Below are 8,282 nucleotides of genomic sequence, written 5' to 3' on the forward strand. Positions count from 1 at the left end.
TTGTCCACAATGAACCCATTTAGAAAAAATTATGCTGTTTTTCTAACAAATATCACGATTTTGTATTTTCGAAGGGATCATTGGACCCTCCTTTTTAGGAATTCGTGAGGGAAAAGCTCATGGACAGTTGGTGACTTGGATGCCACCTCATCAAATTCGACTTGATGTTCCTTATCTCTAGCAATAACTCCAGCAAAAACATTATATTTAGATGTATATATGTTGGGAAATTTTTATATGCATGTATTTGAGAGATACGCTTGATCTCTTTTATTACTAGCAATCTGTAATGTCTATAAAGATAGTTTTCTGTAAAATGAAGAAGGGTTGGAAATCATTTGAAAAATTACTTGTAGTTTGGATATGTTTGAGCAATCTTAAATGTATTTGCAGTTTTTTATGAGCATTTAGTATAAAACTCATGTGTTTCATTTCCTTGTCAATATTTCTCTATTATTAATTGTCTCTTTCATGTCTGAAATTTAGTTAAATAATATTGGATTTCATTTAATGCTCCTCTCTTAAATTATTAGTCATTAAATACTTGTTGTTCTCAACTCTTATAAGCTTTTTTTTCTCCTAGTTCATCTTTCTTCAAAATCTCCAAAACAGTCAAAGGACGTGTTATTGCCATGCTTTATGCAATTTTCTCATTAGATCTATGATTTTATTTGGTTGATAGCTTGAATCCATGCCCAATGGTAGGTTTTGAGAATCATCCAACCATCTTATACCTAAACCCAAATTTGGCCACCTAAACTCAATTGTGAAAACCTTCTACTATAGTGACCATAGAGTAGTTGTGTTTTTACAAAGAGATCCCCCTCTAGGTTGAAGGGCCAACTTTCAACCTAAAAGTGGTTTGAGGTTACCTTAGGGTTTCTCCCTCCAACTAGGGATTTATCTAAGTGATAATATGGGGGCAAGTATTCCAAATGGATAGTCATCCTACAGGAATTCAATTTGAATTCATTAAATCCAAATCTAAGAAATCACTAGTATTTGTTGAGTTATTGTGTGACTTCCCCATACTAAGATTGAATATGTGGCAAAAGATTCTCTTCCAAATGAATTTCTCTTTCTAATTAGTACTTTAGATCCTTGGTATGGAGATATCATCATTTATCTCTATACCTAGACATTTCGACCAAAACTGAGTCAAACTAATCGTCATAAAATCCAGTATCAATCCCAACAATACAATATTGTTATCATCATGCTTTATCATTGTGGTGTCAATTCTATTTTTTGACTATGTTTAAAGAATGTATAACTGCGGTCTAGAAATGCCAAAATTCTCAAATTTATGATCGAAAAATATGTGCATATCCAGTTCCTCTTCACCCAATCATTGTTTTATGTCCTTTAGCTAAATGGGGCATTGAATTTCTTACATGTAACCCTCACTCAGCCTGGGGAAATTGGTATATTATCCTTGCGGTAGATTTACAAAATGGGCTGAGCTGATGCCTACATACAAGGATGACGGTGAAAAATAATCCATTTTTGTGTTCAATCATGTAATTTCTCGGTTCAGAGTACCACAAGCTATTGGCACGGACCATATAGCCATTTTCAAAACCATATGATGACCAATCTTACGACCAAGCTAGGCTTGCATCATGACAATTCTACCCAATATTATTGTAACACCACCTCCTCCCAGGTCCACTCAAAAAAATAGCCAGTCGGGGTAAACATGCGACAAGAGAGGCTACTATAAGGGATTCAACTTCCTTTGTGACTTTAAGGAAATGGAATTGATGGAACACATAAAAAAAACTAGTCCACATTAGCAATTACACCCCCAGGAGACATGTGAGCCACTTAAACATCCTATCCCTGGGTTCCATTGCTGTTTTAAGCCTCTTAATCTAAATTCATTGTCATGCCATAAGAAATACAACGACCAGCAACTCAAAGTCGCTCTCGTAGACCTCTCTACCAATGAATATGGACTTTCGTCAGCATACCTATGCCAACGAACCTGCGATTTGAGCCATGTTTCTAGCCAAAATTCCTAGCCTTTGCCAAGAAATTGCTGCAACCATCAGAATCATCAAATAGATGATAACAATGTTGATAAATCAAAATTCAACCTCGGGACTAGGCCTAAGCATCCCCTACTGGGACCGATATTATATCAAACCCTTGACATCAATGCAACCTACAGGTCTAGGGTACAAGACAGAGCATAAAGGACTGAAAGAAATTATGAAACATAACCAAAAGGATCACCTCCTTCTCCTTTGGACTATTATATCATCAATTAAGTCTTGCATCCATCGATTTAACAATTACAAATAAATACATGAAATAACCATGACATGAACTAGTCACGTAACCATGCTTATAACCAACATTAAACCATATAAATATCATAGATATGACAACCATTAAATCGACATATAAACAAGTACAAAAGTAAGAGAACTTATCTTTTATTAATCATAGGAAAATCTGACCAAGTTCTGGACTTCCACATACCATGCAACCATAGACATGGCTGTACCAAATATCTTTTTCAGTCAGTCACCCCCATGCCATATTCCAAGCATGAATGTGTGATCTCATAGAACAACCAATTCATGGACAACCAAGGGAATCCAAATGTTAAACCACCTCCACCCTCATCAAATCATTATCACATCAAAACTGGTGCTCCGATCACAACCAAACCGAACTCGGAATGCCATATGGAATCCATCATTATTCGTGAGGAATTTTTCATCTCCTTGTCTCTCAGGATTTACCGCAATCCAAACCCAGATCACTAGTCCCTAAATTGAGACTTCTCCCTCAGGCTTTACCATGTATCCAACCAAAACCAATCAAGGGATTCCACCTCCACCGCGTATTCTGAAATCCATCGAGCAAACCAAAGATCAAAACCAAAATACATATCCTAACACCATGGAATCCATAAAAAGGCAAGGCTAGGATGAAAAACATTGTCATAACCTAGCAAAACCATGCCACCGATAGCAAGAGAACCATACACCAACATGTAAGTACATGCATGTTCAAACTAGCTAGGAAATCACACATGCAAAAGGTTACCTACAAGTATTCCCACCGAAACTACTTGATCCTACTTTCCTTTCCTTGATCCAAAGCTAGAGTGCTCCAAGAAAACTCAAAGTGACCAAGAGAGAGAGAGAGAGAGAATAACGAGAGAGCTCCAAACTTGAACTGATAAAAAGTTATCAAAATATTTCCCACTAATCCTCAAAATCCTTTTTATTAATGAGGTCTCCATTTTCTCCATTTTCCATTATTTTCCTTCAATTTTCTCCTCACATGAAACATGTGAATTTTTACGTTCCTTTTCTCCAATTTTCCTTTATTTTCATTAATAAATGTGCCAAAATTGCCTTTTTTCCTTTTAATGCCTTTGCCTTAGCCTTTTCCAATTTTCCTTAGCCAAAACACATATCTAGTGATGCCCACTAGGATATCTTTGTCCAACATCTAGCTTGGAATAAGTGTCCCTTAACTGTGGTCTTATATTTCCTTTATTAACTTTTACTACATGAAATTTTCACCAGGGTTATTACAGAACCATCCCCCTTGGGGAACAACATCTTCGGTGTTAAACCACACCATGACCTCAGCAAAACCACTGAAAAGCAAACATATTTCTCATAGGGCTTTATGGCTTAGCTCGTTGCAGTATTTACAATGAAAGGCATTCTCAAAAGAAAAAAATAATGAGAACATGACAGTATAACAACCAAAATAATATGAAAACTATACCGCTTTGTTGGCTTAGGGGGTCCTGACCCAAGTTCATAGTTAGCTACGCCAACCAACAAAACCCTACACTACTGGCCCTTTCGGCAAAAATCTGCGTAGCGTAGGCTGTAGCCTCACTCGAAGCAGTATGGGGGGATGCAAGAACCAAGTTTCCACATCCAGAGACTAGTGTGATGTCTTTCATCTCTTCAGATATTCCTTTGCGCAAACTGATACACTCTTAGGGCTCGTCATTGCAAATCTGCTACAACAACCTTCAGACCTTCATGAAGGTCTACGATCCATCCTTGCAGAGCTTTAACAATGAATTTGTCTACTTACATGCATCAAAGAGCAATCCTAAATTAGGGTTCACATAGATTTACTTAAGTTATTAATAAACATCAGAGAATTTGTGAGAGTCTTCGCTAAAGTACTCATACATGCATTGCATACATCATTAACATTTATTCAAGAGAATTGCGTGACATTCAATCAATATTCCATAAAACACATCATTCATCAACAACATATAACATTAAAAGAAATAGAGATAAACCAAAATACGCAAGAATTCTTCGAAAATTGTCTTTATTGATCCTCAATTCAAGGTTACATACTCAAAATTTCCCTGCACACACAGCTATAGGGGTATGCACACTCAGTTGCAGACTCTACCTAGGCTTCTACGCACTTAGCTGCAGATCCTTTCTTCTCCTATCTTATCCACTTCTTCTCCATTTTTATAATCTACTTGTCTCTTCGCTAAGACTCACTATTTATAGCCTTTTTCATGCAATTCCATGGTCTGCAGACCATGGGTGCATATAAAAAATGACTCAAAACTTACATAAAACAAGGGGCTAATCCCCTTTGACTCTTATTCATCTACGTGCTCCACATCCACATATCTCGGAGACTTTTCATTATTTACAAAAACTGTACCAAAAATTGGGTTATCTTAACCCCAAAATCGACCTAGGGGACCCCATCCAAATAGTCCCCCAACAAAAATATTGTGACTCGCCCTCGAATCATTCTGTTGGAGTTATGATCTTACTGCAAAGACCCCCCATCTCCACCTAGACCACTACAACTTTGGTAGTTCTTTGCGTTGCTTCCCGCTGAACTTCTATGACCAACTTTTTCATGGTTGGTCCTTCTAGAGTCAACCTCATCATTTGTTATTTTTTCTGTAGTCCTTTAAGCTTATCTTGAATGGTAGTCATGACTTGATAAGCCTCCTCCAACCAAGGCTACAACCTGGCCTTTATCAGGGCCTCCTTCTTCTATGCTTCTTCCACTATGCCAGGAGCAGCTTTCCTTCCTATAACTTGGCAAGTCACTGTGCTAGTGCTAAGGAGCACGCAGTCTCCCTGACCTCATCATATTGGTGCTACAACTCTCGTGCCTCTGTATTCAATGTTTGTAGGTTCGGATCCTCCTACAGATTGGTCACTAGCTCCATAGCCTACTCAAATAGTGCCTCACAGTCAATGACTGTGGCATCCAAGGTAGCCATGCCTTCCTTTATCATAACTCCACATTGCTCCTGAACCTCAAGTGGAGTTGTGGGCTACAGCTCTGCAATCTTCATGTTGAGCTCAAATGTGACTCGTCCAACCTCTGCTTTAGCCTCCCGCACACTCGTGGCAAGTTTTCTAATTTTGGCTTATGGTTGTGCATCCTCCGAGATGTGAAGCTCAGGCACTCTCTTACATGCCTCCGCTACTACCAACTCTAGCTACGAACTATGTGCCTACAACACCTCTTTTTCCTTCAGAGCTTGCATCTTTTCTATGAACAGTTGCTGATTTTTATTTTAATCTCACTGATAGCAGATAGTTCCCGATACTCTCTGATCCTGAGCTCTTCCATGACTCCCTATAGTAATTCATGTAGAGAGTCAAGGGATAGCGTAGCAAGGTTCAGTCTCATGTTCGTGACTTTATGGAGCAATACACGTTGTTCATCTGTTTCAGCGTGAAATGACACTTCAGGCAAAGGGAAGACAATCACATCCTGTGGTGAGGCCATCTCCATGACTGTACTCTTTCCTCGTGCCAAACTAGCTTGTGGTTGCTCGTCTTCCCAACATCTTCCTAGATTTTGGTTGCTTGGAGCTGCAACTCTTGTAGATCCTTCTGAAAACCCCCTGATGTCTGCATATGTTGTTGCTCGAATTGCTCCAAAACTTCTATGGCGGTGTCCTGAATTTTATCACCGATCTCATCGAGATTTCCTTCTGTTAATACCATGGGATCAATATATGTTCTATCGGATTTCTGCTTCTTTGGCATTCTTCCCTACTACTCCTTTCCATGTCTTTTCACAATAAATGGGGTGCTCTACCCCTCATCTCCATTGTTTCCTTGTCTTGAAAGCTTTTCTTTCTCGGTCTTCAGCGAAGATGACTTCTCACCTAACTTTGACTCACACTGTTCTTCTTCTCCGTGCACCTTAGCAACGTGTTCTTTCTCTATGTGAGCCTTTTACGCGGCATCCTTATTTTTCTATTCTGCCAGGGTATGCACAACCTTCTTAATGACCTCCTTTCATTTCTATGCAGTAGAACTTTCTACACCCGTGCTTAGTCCAATAGCTAAGTCTGACGGGGCGTGCCACTCAGCAGGCCATTTTGATACACTCTCCAGCACATCCCGTTCTAACACCGAATAGGGAAACTGGTGTCATTTCTGCTTTGGATCCTTCCGTGCTTGGATATAGACTCTATGTAAGTCATCCTTGAATGTTGCGTAGGCTAACAATTGCGTGAACAAGGTTGGGGACAACCTTGGACGTAGATTGATGGCCATGCAGAGATTCATTTCCATAAGAACCCAAAATATCTTCGTCTCTATAATCTACGCGGCATCCTTTATAGACCATAAGGAAGCGAATTACGCTGCCTCTAGCAATCCTTCCTCAAGCGGAGGAAATTGGCTATCCTCCGGCAATTCCCATGCAATGAGAACAATTAACAGCAACAACCAAGCATAGTGAAACAACTTGGTTTCATCCTGGGCCTCTCATTAGTTCGCTAGGAACTCTTGATAGAGGTATCTTTCCTAATTAAATTGGATGCCTTTCGCACACTATGCAGCAAGGGAAACTACAGGTATCCGAACTTCATCCGTGCGACATTTTCTCATCACTTTCCCTGCTAAAATCTGGGCATCCAATTGAACTATACGGTCTGTTATGGAAATAATGGAATACCCTCATGACTTCTTAAGGAGGCCGTAATCCCTCTTCATCCTTTCTACAAGGTCTTTTTCCCCAGTCTTTCCACCAAACTCCTTAACCGGGTTCGCGCCCTTATAAGGCATGTGCGTGATTCTTGGAATTAACATGTTTATAACAGGGATAGGCCCTCCTATCCATAAACATCGATCATGCACCAATGTGAGTAGCTAGCGCATACATATCGTATTAATGGGGGTGTGGTGGTAATGTGGTACCCATAACAAATTGAACAATCCTGATTGCTCGACACCACGAACCCATTCCTCTATTTCTAGCATTGTAACACTTGTTTCTTCATAATAAACCCTCCTCATATATTTTTCCGTCACCAAGTGTGGGAAGTTAGCATGGTATACGAGGTCCCAATCCTCCATTTTTAACAATGGGACCCTTGCCAGCCAAGGGCCTTTAAAAGGGACCTACTCAAGTAGTAGGGGTGTGTATATTGTAAATTTCTCAGCATTCAGGTCCTTCATGACCTTTGATTTTCCCTTCCGCAGAGCGATATACTTGGGTAGCCTTGTAATGGGTTCCGCTTCTTCAGCATCAATATCTTCTGTTCCTTGGGATTCTTCAACCTCTAGGTCTACTACTTTCTCTATCTGCTTATCTTTCTTCTACTTCTGCATTTCCATATGCTTCTTGGGGGATGTGTGCACTGACACTAGATTTTTCTACTTTTCCTTTGCTACATGTTTCTTCTCCTTTGTTACAGATTTCTTGTATTTTTTCATGGTCTGTTTCGGCCTGGGCGATCTTGGCATTGTGGGAACCGCAGGCATAGCCTCTACACTTGAAACTTTTGGTCCTGGTGTGTCAGACACAGCTGCTTCCAAACTCAGGGCTTTGGCACGGTTGGTTGCAGTCATTCTCTCCATTAACAACTTGTAGGATTTAGGAGAAATGTTTCTTTGTGACGGGAATTCTTTCCAAAATGCTCAGCTCATGGGCAACAGACAGCGAAATTCACTAACAATTCTTAGAGTGCAAAGTATTCTTTGTTGGACTGGCACATGTAATTTATAGGTGGTTTTGAATTCAAATCCGACTGCTCCCCCCAATTTCTAACAATAAATGTTGTTTTGGAGGCAGATCTTCAAATAGTTTTGCCTTAAAGGTTGCCACCCCGCTCCACTTAACCATATTCTGGTCGTCAAGTCATGAACAATAACTCTAATGGTCATTTTCCTGTTGTGATGCGTGATATCTTCCCTCATGGTGTAGCTTCATGAGCGGAGCTTCCTAGGTTTCCTCTTCATCATTCTCCACACGGCCTGCTCACTACGTTTTCCTCTAAACTC

This window comes from Pinus tabuliformis, chromosome 6 (assembly GCF_031772625.1).
Source record: "Pinus tabuliformis cultivar Carrire ecotype Pingquan chromosome 6, CPIR1, whole genome shotgun sequence".
In the NCBI taxonomy this organism is placed as follows: domain Eukaryota; kingdom Viridiplantae; phylum Streptophyta; class Pinopsida; order Pinales; family Pinaceae; genus Pinus; species Pinus tabuliformis.